Here is a 12,884-nt window from a genome sequence, read left to right as displayed (position 1 = left end):
ATAAGGTTGTAAAAAAAAAAAAAAAGGTTTATTCACTCCCATAGTACATGCTGGGTTCATGCTGACTCAATTTGACAGCTGCATGCCATCAACAGTTGCCACCAGAACAGGATGCTCTCCACTCATTGTTTTTCCTGGATGTTTGTGCTAAATGCATTAGCTCTTTAATGAGTCACCAGGAAGGCTATGTGCCTGTGTGTGCATTCCTCTACAGCCCTTTTATTTAGTGGAACAACTCGAGCCAAAGTGATTAGAAGTGATTTGTGCTTACAAGCAGTGTGCCATCCACTCTCTTGTCTTCTTAAATCACACCCTGATTTCAGCACAAATGAGATAAATGAAGCTGGCAGGCTTCTCTGTGCAAATGGTTCTCACTGTATAACTGTTTTGGATGGTGGCAGGGAAGTGCTTTTATTTCCCAATCCAGTCCTCAAGTACCTCCTGTCCTGCAAGTTTCTGTTACATCTTTACTCTTGCACACCTGATTCAGTTAACGGCTTCACATCTTCATGTTAGCGCTGTTGAGGTAGATCTGTTTCTACTGCTCAACCAATCAGCATTAAGCCTGTAATTGGATCAGGTGTGCAAGAGTAGAGCTGGCACAAAACCTTGCAGGACAGGGGCTCCTTGAGATGGGAAACACTGTGGAGAGCTCTTCAGTATAGGAGCCACTAAAACTGAATGAGGCAGTTAAGGTTGAATGTCTGAGGGTTTGCTCTCGCTTTTTCCTGATAAAAACTCTGGGTTTCTAGGGTTGCAATGCATATTTTGATTCAAAAGAGATGCCATCTCTCCTCGCCGCCCGACGTGACCATAATTCTGGCTGAACCGAGACACACATTGAATTTAAATCCTGGAAAATGAGTGTATATTGAAAACACTGCTGCGCTCAAAAAGTGATGTGGAGTGTCCTTCTTTAGAGAAGCCTATCAACAACAGCGTGCCAGAAACGTTTTAGGCTCAGAGTGATTCCTCAGCACCATGGACAGCGCTTCAGCACCAGAACCCAGATAATATAACACTTCCCGAACCACTAGAAAACGGAATGAGGGGGATACACAGTAAAAAAACATATCAAGGCACCTCAAATTAACAACATGCAAATTGACTGAAATGGTACTGAATAGTTTGGTCAAAGTTCATTAGTTGTTCTAATGTTGTAAAACTCTCTGAGTTAACTCAAGTTCAAACAACAAATGTCGAATCACGTTGACAACTCTTTATCAGCTGAATCCAGTAACTCATGAACTGCATTCCAGTGTTATTTATTCTTTCACAAGGAGGTTTTGAGTGTCAGTTAACGATTTTACTGTATGCTGAGAAGAGGTGGATGATACCTGCTACGTCACCTAATAGAATATTTAATCAATTAGTCAATTCACCTAAGATAAATACATAAAAGTCTCTATCTTGCAACTTTATTCAAACAAAGAGAAGGAGGGGTTTCTGGAGGGTTAACTCGAATAAAATGCATGCTGGGAAGTCTGCTAATAAGCTAACCATGTTTCTTCAACTGTTCTATCAATTTAGTGAATGCTTGGTAAGATGATCTTTGAAATCACAAATAATGAACTCATGACTGTGAGTTAGAAAGCTGATAACTAGCAATTGTAAGTTGAAATTGACAAACATCTACTGTTTGTACATGAAGTTAACGATTAAGTCAGTTTATGTTACACAGTTTTTACAGTGATTGGGTTGGACGCACTCATTTGTCCTGATAAAAACTCTGGGTATCTCTCGGGATGCAGTGCACATTTTGGTTCAAAAGAGATCTCTCCTCGTCGCCCGATGTGACCTGAACCGAGACACACAATTGTCCACAAAAATCCTGAAAAATGGGTGTATTGAAAACCGTTGCAGGGCGCCCTTTAAAGTATCACAAACAGCGTGCCATAACTGTGAGGGGAGAGAAAAAATCACTCTCATGGAGCTGGAATACAACTGAATACGCCACCTCTATAGAAAAGGGCACTTAAAGGGAACACGGGAGGGAAAAGCAGCCTTTACGCACCGCCGACGACAGTGATAGAAAGTGCGCACAGGCTGAGGTTGTTTCACTTTATGAGAGTAAAACGTTTCCTTCTCTTTCTTCTCCTCCAAGTCTGCCTTGCGCTGCCTGCTCGTGTCTTTGCGCGTCACCAGGCGGGATCTCGCACCAATAAAACATCTCCAGAGCCACCGTGCGTCCTTTCCCGCCGGCACGGAGACGGTTTGGACGCGGCAGCAGCAATGAGAGGATAAACTTGTTCTCGCGAAGTACCTTCCGTAGCATCTAAGAGGATGTTATGAATTGGATAGTAACAAGTGACGCCGTCGTTCAGTTTTGGACTACAACTTGTCAGGCATGTTTGAGGAGGGGGAAAGTCTGACGTTTGGCATCTTTTACCTCTCAGTGTGAAACTATGAAGGATGGATTTTCTTTCAAGTCTTGAATGGAAATGAAGTTTAGTGTTGTTGTCATGCTTCCCTCACCGCTGCCAGAGATGAAGAGAAACAGAGGAACGGGGAACTCGTTCTTGTGGAAACTCGTCTTAAAGTTATTCATGTGCTGGACTTTGGTTGAGGCACAGGTAAGGGAACATTGTTTGTCCACTATGTTGTTTACAGCAAACTTAATTAAACACACGAACCATAAAATGCCATTTTTGACATTGTAGCAGCAGATGCTCCTGTTTGTTTGTTTTTTTAGTTGTTTTTTTTTTTTTTTACAGCGTTTATGTTTGTTCTCTCTCTCTCTCTCTCTCTCTCTCTCTCTCTCTCTCTCTCTCTCTGTGTGTGTCTCTCTCATGATTAAAATAACACTTACGAAAAAGAACTACAATGACTTTAAAATACATTTTAGAAGAATAGCCTAGCCTACTATACGAACATCACAGGAAAACTATCCCTGGGAGTTCCTATAGTAAAATTATAGGAATTTGACAGTGAACCATGGTCACTATAATTTCACGACTGAGTACCACAGACAAATAATACTATTACAGAAATACCATAGGAGCTAAAAAAAACTATATTATTGCTAGGACTTGTAGTGTGTCTTTTTCATCTCATATAGCATCACTATAATATTCCTATAGAAATTTAATAGTTTCGTGATGTGAGATTTGTAAAGATTTGTTTCATATAACATTACAATCGTGTGTTGTCCTAATAGGGATTGCCTTCCAAAATAAAAATAGAAAATTGCCTTCCAAAATAAAAAAAGAAAAAGTAGAGACAGATTATCATCGACAATGCATAGAAGAATGTGAGCGTATATCTAGGTTACATTCATTTTGAACTCAACTTTTACGTGAATCTGGTAAAACAATGTTGCCCCAGCGATTCGTTCGAGATTTGACTCTTCAGTAAGTGAGTTAATGTGTCATGTAACCATCGCTAGAGAGCAGCATACAGTACAGAAGCTGTTGGAAATTGGACAGAACTAAAGACGTCTATGTTTAATTGAATGACTCACTCAAAAGTAAAAAAAAAAACAAAAGAAAAAAAAAGTGGCCCACCATATGGTCCCAAAATGTGGGCGTTAACCTTCAGGCATTCACTCTCCTCTTTATCACACAGCTTTGTTGAATACTCAATTGCCCAATTTGTGATTTAATGAAGTCTACTGTAGCTTCCCTCCCACTGCGCTTAAAGGATAAGGCCGGTGTTTTTTAATGCATTGCTTACCGTCAACAAATCCTATGAAAATAACAAAATCAACATTTGCGTTTGCTCTATTCCCGTTACTTTCTGACATCCCACCGTTTTATCTGTCAACCCGGAAGTCATTGGCTCCAATTGTAAGCTAAAAACCTTGAAATACAGCTCACAAAGACATAGTTTCAATTTTAAAAATTGCTAACTGTTACCATGAAAAGTCAGGCTGTTGTAGTTATTACCAAATCAAATTCAAATGGGAACAAATTCTTCATTACGCCGGGGACTATTTTCGGTGCTACGGAACTACTTTCCTGAGATCGCAAAGTGTTTACAGCCGGCTTATTAAGTTGTTTGAGGAAAAAGTCGGCTGGCCCGGTGCATCGCGATGATGAAATATGTTGCCCAGGGCAACGGCATGGCTCTTTGACGTGTTTTTAATCATTTTTTTAATACAGTGGAGTTCTATGGCTGCTGGGACATGGCTGCATTGGGCACCGGCTACATGGACGAGATTTGCTGGCAAAACAAAATCATTGCTGATTTTATTATTTTCATAGGATTTGTTGACGGTAAGCAATGCATTAAAAAACACCAGTCTTATCCTTTAACGCTGTCCTTCAGTTTTGGACTACTACAACTTGTCAGGCATGTTTGAGAGGGGGAGAAAGTCTGACGTTTGGCATATTTTACCTTTCAAACAATGTGAACCTATGAAGGGTGAGGCCGACAACAACCACGGATTTTCTTTAAAGTCTTGAATGGAAATGAAGTTTAGTGTTGTTTTCATGCTTCCCTCACCATGAAGAGAAAGAGAAGAATGGGAACTCATTCCTGTGAAAATGCTTAGTCTTAAAGTTACTCTTGTGCTGGACTTTGGTTGAAGTTGATTTCGAAACATGGAAGATTTTATCAACATTATGTATCATTTATTCAGAGAGCATGAAACTGGATTTGTCTACATTTCTATGATTATAGTTCTGCAAAAGGAAAAAAGTAGGCAATATGGCTGAAACGCATTAAATCGTTTTCTTTATGGAGCTATTTCTTTGAGTGATGCGGTAGTTTTTCCTTTTCATTGTGCCACTTCCAGCACCTCACTAGTTTATCTTTCATTCAATTGAATATACACTCACCAGCCCCTTTACTACATGTACACCTATCTAGTGCCGGCTGATCATAGACTGTTGCTGTTGCCCATTCATCATAACAGCCAACAATTGTGTGCTCTGAGATTCCCTTCCCTTCCCTCAAGTTCCCCTCTCCACACCACTGTTGTAAAGAGCTGTTACTTGAACATTTGCGTTCTTTCTGTTAGCTTCAACAAGTCTGCCCATTCTCCTTTTTTCGCACCATTCTCTGAAAATTCTAGAGACTGTAGTGTGTAAATGGACTGCATTTATATAGCGCTTTTCTAGTCTACCGACCACTCAAAGCGCTTTACAACAATGCCTACATTCACACACACACATTCATACACCGATGGCGGCAAGCTACCACGCAGGGTGCTGGCGCAACCATCGGGAGCAATTTGGGATTCAGTATCTTGCCCAAGGACACTTCGACATGCGGACTGGAGGAGCCGGGGATCGAACCACCGACCTTCTTATTAGTGGACGACCCGCTCTACCTCCTGAGCCACAGCCGCCTCTGTGTGTGAAAATCCCACGAGGGCAGCAGCTTCTGAGATGCTGTAAGCGCCACGTTTGGCACCAACAATCAGACCACAGTCAAATATCACACTTAAATCACGCATCTTTTCCATTCTAATGTTTGGTCGAACAAAAAACTAAACCACTTAACCATGTCAGCATGCTTTATATATTGAGTTGCAGCCACATGATTCACTGTTTGGAGGAGCCGGCTACTTAGTATGTAAACAAGCAGGTGTGCCTAATAAAGTGGGGAGTGTAGTTCTGCTACAGACAGTTTAGCCCAGGGATCCTAACCACAGATGTTTGCAGTCCTGCTGAACTAATGTTTGGCAGATGCAGTTCAGCATAAATTGATTTTAAATGAATACCTCATATCTTTGGTAAGCAGCTTTGTAATAAGCAGGAGAAAGTACAGGAAGCCATTCATTATTGTAAATTAAGCCCCGACAATGTGAATCAAGACCCTGGCAACTGACTTGCTGTACATCATTCCTTACTTATTTTGCCTCAGAAAGAAAGGCAATAAGCATAGTCATGTATAACACTGTTACCATAGCAACTGATTGTTATGGGCCTGAAATATAGATGCTTTCTCAAAAAATTGTTGTCACAAAAACATATTTTAGCTCTGGATAGTAAGAATACTTTTGTTTATAATTTGCTCGAAATAAACTTTAGATATTTTTAACGGAAAATTTCTGCAACTGCAACTTTTCCATTAACACCAACACACTGACAGCAGACTATGAATGGTCTCATGATGACATCTGCGGTACCCGTAAGTAGGTTTTGACTCTCTGCTTTTTCAGCCTCTCAGGTAGAAGTCGATACTTGTGTTGTTGTGGAGAACGTTCTTCCCAAGTTGTCTCGGGGAGAACAAACTTATCAAGAGCACGAGCACAGAGAACATCTTTACAGTTTGAGATGGGCTGTGTGCTTGACATCACACAATCAGTTTAGATGCACAGGTGTTCATTTATCCCAGCTGGTTCAACTGTCTCTGTATTGTAGACTAAAGAGCAGGACTTTCATGTGATGTAACGCACCCTCTGGCGGCCATCATGGAGGTCTTCAGCTGTTGGCCAACACAGTGGCTGTGAACAGCTGACAACTTGGCTGCATGAAAAGAACTGAAAAGACAGGGTTCATTTCTCTGTTGTTTTAGATGGGGAACTGATCATTTCCTTACTGATACATTTGATCGATTCTGTGTTTAATGTTTGTTAGCTAACAACTATCACTGTCTTGTAAACACATCTGACTTAAATTAGCCTGCTGTTAGCTAGCTAACAATACCAAAAACCAGCTGTTTGTTCAGGTTAACTGAGCTGACTCTTCTCAAGCTTTGATTCAGAGTGTTTCGGAGTAGAGACTAGGACCAGAGGTCAAAGGTTAAAGACAAGATAGTTGCTAGCTGTGTCAGTAACCTAAATTTGGAAACTCTACCCAATCGCACCATTTACTTAACTAACAGTAACTAAAATCACTGAACTGACCTACACTCACACCACCACATTTCTTTCAAGGTATCTGTTTTTCTAGCCTGGGATTTTATATTTTGGCTGAGACCAGCAGCTACTACTATAGGCCGGTCTGTTGGTACGTCTCTCCGTCAGTCTGTCCCAAAAATGTCAAAAAACTTTGTGCTGGGTTTCATCTATTATTGATCCCAAACTGGCATTGAGATGAGTGATTTGTTGCAGCGTTTGTTGGACTTGGGAGAGAGTTTTCCATCGATTGGTTATGTCATTTATGCCTTTCCCCCTTTCCTGATTGGCTTCATTGATCCTATGTGTGATTCTCTGTAACTGTTGTGATTTGTTTTTCATCCCAAAAGCACATTGAGATGTGTGATGGTGTTGAACTCAGGAGAGAATTTCCTTTCCATTGGTGATTTAATTTAAGCCCCTCCAGCCCTGATTGGCTATTTTTTGATAATCTATATCTATATCTATTGATTCTGAAACCCACACTGAGATGTGTGGTGGCTCATTGGACTTTAAATGAACTTGTCTCATATCCTAGATGAAAAGTCATGCTTTTAGAAATTATGGTAAAGAAAAACACGATGATAGTGATAATGACAATAACAACATTAACACACAAGTTCAGTGTTGAAAACTTTTAAATCTACAAATAATAACTGGTTCATTAGATTGTCTTCTTCTATTTTGGTTGATACATGAGAATGTATAGCATCAAGATTAATGGAACTACTAAAGTGCTTTTTTATTGCACAATAGCTCCATTAGAGGTATGACTCATGCTCAGGATGCCAGTCAAGTTCATTGTTCGATTTGCTCCATTACAGGTAAACAAAACACAACACAACACAGAGTTTGTCTTACCAAGATAGCAAGGCATTTTCCCTTGAATGTTCAACAATAAAAACAAATTCGTTTATTGTAATACAAGTGTCTTGTCTTTTAGTTACCAGACCATTCCTTCCAACCACTGAAAAGAGAGCAAAACTTAATTTGTCCAGACATTTCCTCTGGGTATGGAGCCAGACTGCAGCAGCACTTCAGCAAGCATGCAATAACAAGCTGAACCTCTACAATGGCCCCATTTGTACCTGTGAAATCTCTGACCCCATTTTCTTGAAAAATAAATATAATATGAAAAAGCAAATCTTCAGACCACCGAAGTGTATTGGAACTCTCCAGCAATATAAAATATGAAACCTATTTTCACAAGTATTCTGACATATCTGCACAGTCCAAATTGCCTTTGAGATGTTGCTAAGAGTACATGTATCAAATTCCAGTAATTGGGCACACTATGCTACATATGTTCAGACTTCTTCAAACTGGGAGACCGGCCCCCAACCGGTAGACCTCGGTTCAAGCCCGATGTTGGCATCCGTCCTGCTGAAGTGCTTGAGCCTGAATCTGTATTAGACTCTGCACTCCAACTTTACTGTGGAGGGGTGCAAGCCAAAAGAGAATACCGCTACGGGGATTGATAAAATATGCACTGCGAATCTATTATTAAATTCCAAATTATCACTTAAAATATGCATATAGCAAAGGTAGTACAGCGGTCCACCCTCCTTTGGTCTTCATTTTTTGAAGGTTGGCAGTGGAGAGGAGGAACAGAAAAAGGAAAGATGTCTGAAACAGTGTAACATGAGCCAGGACTCAATACAACTTGACAAGTGTATCAACCGACTAATAATTATTAGTCATTGACCTGGGAGTGATGCAGGGAGCACACAGTGGCAGTCTAAGGAAAGAGCCTGTTTTCACCAATTGTTGCTTGACAGATCAGCAGAAACTACATGTAACAATTTATACATATGACTTCATTCACACTGCAGGCACTATATCTTTCTCCACCTGTGACCTGATCGCTTAATTGCTTGTGACATTGACATTGTTTGATTAAACCGCAGTTAAATGTCTGAGTCAATGTAGCTAGAAATCATGTAAATGAAGATTTATTTATTCCAAGGTCTGCATGATTAATAGAGGAAAGTCCCATGCTATAACCTTCAGGGCTGATGAATGTAGCTTGATAGTGATGGTGGTCAAATTGTAATGGCAGGGCTGCTGATTTGACTCCTTGGACAGTCTGGGAAGATCTAGTGAACAAATCATGATGAAGAAAATCTGATTTTGAAAGGTACTTTATATAAAAGATGGGTCTCCTGTAAAGGCTGGCAGGATGTGAAACAGCACGATATCCATAATAAAGTCTCATAAATCCAGATTTTGAGCCTAAGGTAGCCTGAATAATTACCACCTTCACAGACAACTTGCATATTACAGAGACCAGAGACCTGTAGTTTAGTTCTTTTATGCAGAGCTAGACCTAATTAGTATGGAGGACCGGATCTGCCAAAATCAAGAATAAATGGATAAATAAAATAAATACATAAATAAATGAATATACATGCAAGTAGTTTTTAAAAAATAACTAAATGTGCACAGAAATAAATAAATATATAAAATATAATATATAAAACATATTTAAAAATAAAATCTTACATAAATTAATAAATATATGAGTAAATACATAATTGACCTTCAATTTATTTTTTCAATTTTTGTATTTTATTATTTCTGTATTTTTTTTCTGTATTCTGTATTCTGTTTTTATTGATTATTTTTGGGGCTTTTTGCCTATTATTGTTATAGTTTTACAGTAGAAATAGACAGGAAAGGCAAGGAGAGAGAGGGGGACCCAAACCCAGGACATTGCACCTATGTGGTACGACGCCTTTATTCATTCATTTTTCATTATTTTCTGTATTTATTTATTTATTACATTCAGACATAGAAATCAAAACCAGTGTTAATAAATCTGCGGCTTCAGACGACCTGTTGGCTCAGTGGTCTAAGGTGCGTACCATGTAAATGCAACATCCTGAGTTTGAATCCTTGGAGCTTTGCAGCATGTAATCTCCCTCTCTCCACCCCAACCTTTCCTGTCTCTCTCCACTTTGATCTGTGTAATAAAGGCAAAAACTGCCAAAAAAGATCTGGGGCGTCCTGGAGGCTCAGAGTTCTAAGGCCTGGGTTCGAATCTGGCTTGTGACCTTTGTCGCATGTCATCCACCTCTCTCTCTCTCTCTCTCTCTCTCTCTCTTTCCCCAGTCTTTCCTGTCTCTCTCTCTCTCTCTCTCTCTCTCTCTCTCTCTGTCCCCAGTCTCTCCTGTCTCTCTTCACTATACACTATCTAATACAGGAAAAAATGCCCACTGTACTTTTTACAGTGTTTTTACACAAGTACAGATGCACTCTGATATGGCTCAACCAATGGGAGTTAGGTGACAGTGACATACTTTGATTGACAGCCTCATTATCACATAGACAAGGAAATACATAAATAAATACAGAAAAGAATAAATATTTAAATTGGGAACTAAATAAATACAGAAATTAATAATTAGGAAAAAAATAAAATACAGAGATACATAAACATGCATACGCATAGCTCATGACAGTCTTCAATAAAGATGCTTTTTTTGCAGTGAATCCATAGTCCTGGTCCTTGAGTGCTTATAAGTGGAGTTTTTCACTTTAGCTTTAATGACCGCCTCTTGACCTACAGTACATGCTGTACAAAGCCTTGTCTTTGTTTACAGGAATATACTGTAAATGTCAGGAGTGATCATTTAAGGCCACATGAATGTTTTTCACCCTCTGCATAAAATCATTAGACACTTGGCTCCTTCCCTTATCCAGTCTGTGCAGAAAAAAAATGTCTGTAGCTCCATCAGACGAGAAAACTGGCAAAATTAAGTGAGAGATGCCAAACTGCATTGAGAAGCAACCTGTAAACACAATTTTAAACCTAGGCCTATATATTTCACTTGTCTATTTTTTTTTTACACCATTAACTGTATGATTACTTTTGGTCTGAATTCGGGTCATATTTTGAAAATATCATACCAAACGATCAATAAAGTGATTCTCTAAATGTCTCTTCACTTCCAGCCTAGTGCAGTTTCACCTGCTATTCTTAGGTCTGGTCTCTGCGTTCATTATAGTTAAAATAAGACACGATGACGCCATGGGCGGAAATTACGGGGGGGACAGGGGGGTCCGGATCCCCCCTTCCTGGGAAAAACAGAGAGTTGTCCCCCTCAATATATCATTGTAAACATAACTATATAATTTTAAATAATATAATAATATGCATTGAAAGCACTTGTGCTAATTATAGACACAAAACAATGCGTTTTTAAGTTTCTAAAGATTGCGCCCCCCCCCCCCCCCTTGGTTTGTTACAAATGCCAGACATGTATTTATGATACAGGATACTTGGTTAAATTAAAATGCGGGTTTTCATACCAAAATTATCTTTTGTAGATGGTAACAGTAATATTTCTATAATATAATAGGCTATTTAAGATTAACTTATCCTACGTAATTAGGTTCTAAGTATATTATTTTTTTCTTACTGCATGTAAAATGGCTGCCACTATGTAATTTTGTTTATAATTTTGGAAATAAATGAAGACTTAATTCTTAAAAAAGACCCTGAAGTAAGTTTCTGGCAGGCTTCATAGCGTTCTGGACTTTTACACACTGACAGCAAAACATTAGAGATCTGCTTTTTCGGGAAAACTAAATCTAATTAGGCATATATTAGCTTTAGTTCAGTTAATGGGTGTTGCATCTCACCTACTACTGTAAATAACCTGCATACTGTGTGTGTGTGTGTGTGTGTGTGTGTGTGTCTATTTGTCAGCCAGCCAGGTCAGTTAAAATGGCAGAGAAAAGAAAAACAGACATCCGATCATTTTTCAGTGCACCGAAACGCCAAGTAGAAAGACCCCAGTAATATCAAAGGCAATTTGATAAAATCTTTATAAGAAAGGAATGAAGTGCTTATGGAAATGTTTCATAATGGACCTCTATATACATTTAATACAACAGTACTTTTGGCGGCACCTTTGGTGTCCCCTTCAGGAATTGCTCTTGAGAAATTTTTCTGTTTATTGTCCCCCCCAACAGTGAAATGAAATATCCGCCCTTGGATGACGCACTAACAACTAAACACAAACTGACACAGACATTTATGTAAATTATGCCCACCCCCAAAGCCTAGCCAGCCAATCGTAACAGCCCATTCTCTATGACAGACAGTTGGATCGTGGTATCTAGAAATACTACTAGCCTACCTGTGTGTAGTGCTTTCTTATCTTTTATGGAAACATTTTTCTTAGTTTCTGGAAAATGTAAATGTAAACTATCTTGGTAAACAAAGAAACTTCTTAGGTAGGTTCCTATTTGATATTTCACAGTTGTTCAATTTCATATTGCATTTCATTTTATAGGCTACCTGTACTTTTTTTTTAATATTGGATTACATATTAATCTCAGTGAGAGGTCAGAAATGTAAGTATATTGCATTTTCTCCCTTGAAAAGGATATGTACACCATACATAACTCACCAGAAATTAGTTTTTCAAACCAGATTTTCGAAAACTCCTCCCATCACGCCTCTGGACGCCCCCTAGCATTTTTGGGGAGGTGCCCTTTTAAAGATTAGTTTCATGGCATTTCTGCTTTATCAGACAGTTCAGAGGGAAAAGAGACAGAAAAGGTGGGAGAGAGGGGATGTAACAACGCAACAAAGGCTGATTTCAAACCAAAGACACCAGGACAGTCCAGAAGTTTCCCTTGCAGAGATTTTTGCCCCTTCCCCTTCAGAGTCTGTTCACACTAAAGCTTGATGGCAGCAGTAAGGCTAATGATGCAGGCTGTACACCCTTTTCAGAATCGATCTCATTTAAGTCTTTTCAGCTTTACAGCTGTTGCTTGGGTACATGAATGGATAACAAAAGGTTTTACAAATTAATTACTGACACAAACAAACATGAACATACAAGCACACACACACACACACACACACACACACACACAAACCCCACAACCATGCACGTCACACAAGGAGACACAGTGCACAGCAATACAGAAACAGGCATGAAGATGTTGATTAATGATCTATTCCTAACTGTGCCAATACTCAAGAATAAACAAATGTTCAGACAGACTGTACAGTGTCTATTCTGAGAGCTGAGTGTTTAGACCCATTGAAGCTCTATACGCAATTTAAAATTTAGTCTACCATTCA

The sequence above is a fragment of the Centroberyx gerrardi genome, chromosome 10, assembly GCF_048128805.1.
Source record: "Centroberyx gerrardi isolate f3 chromosome 10, fCenGer3.hap1.cur.20231027, whole genome shotgun sequence".
Lineage (NCBI taxonomy): Eukaryota > Metazoa > Chordata > Actinopteri > Beryciformes > Berycidae > Centroberyx > Centroberyx gerrardi.
Note: the sequence above shows the minus strand (reverse complement) of the source record.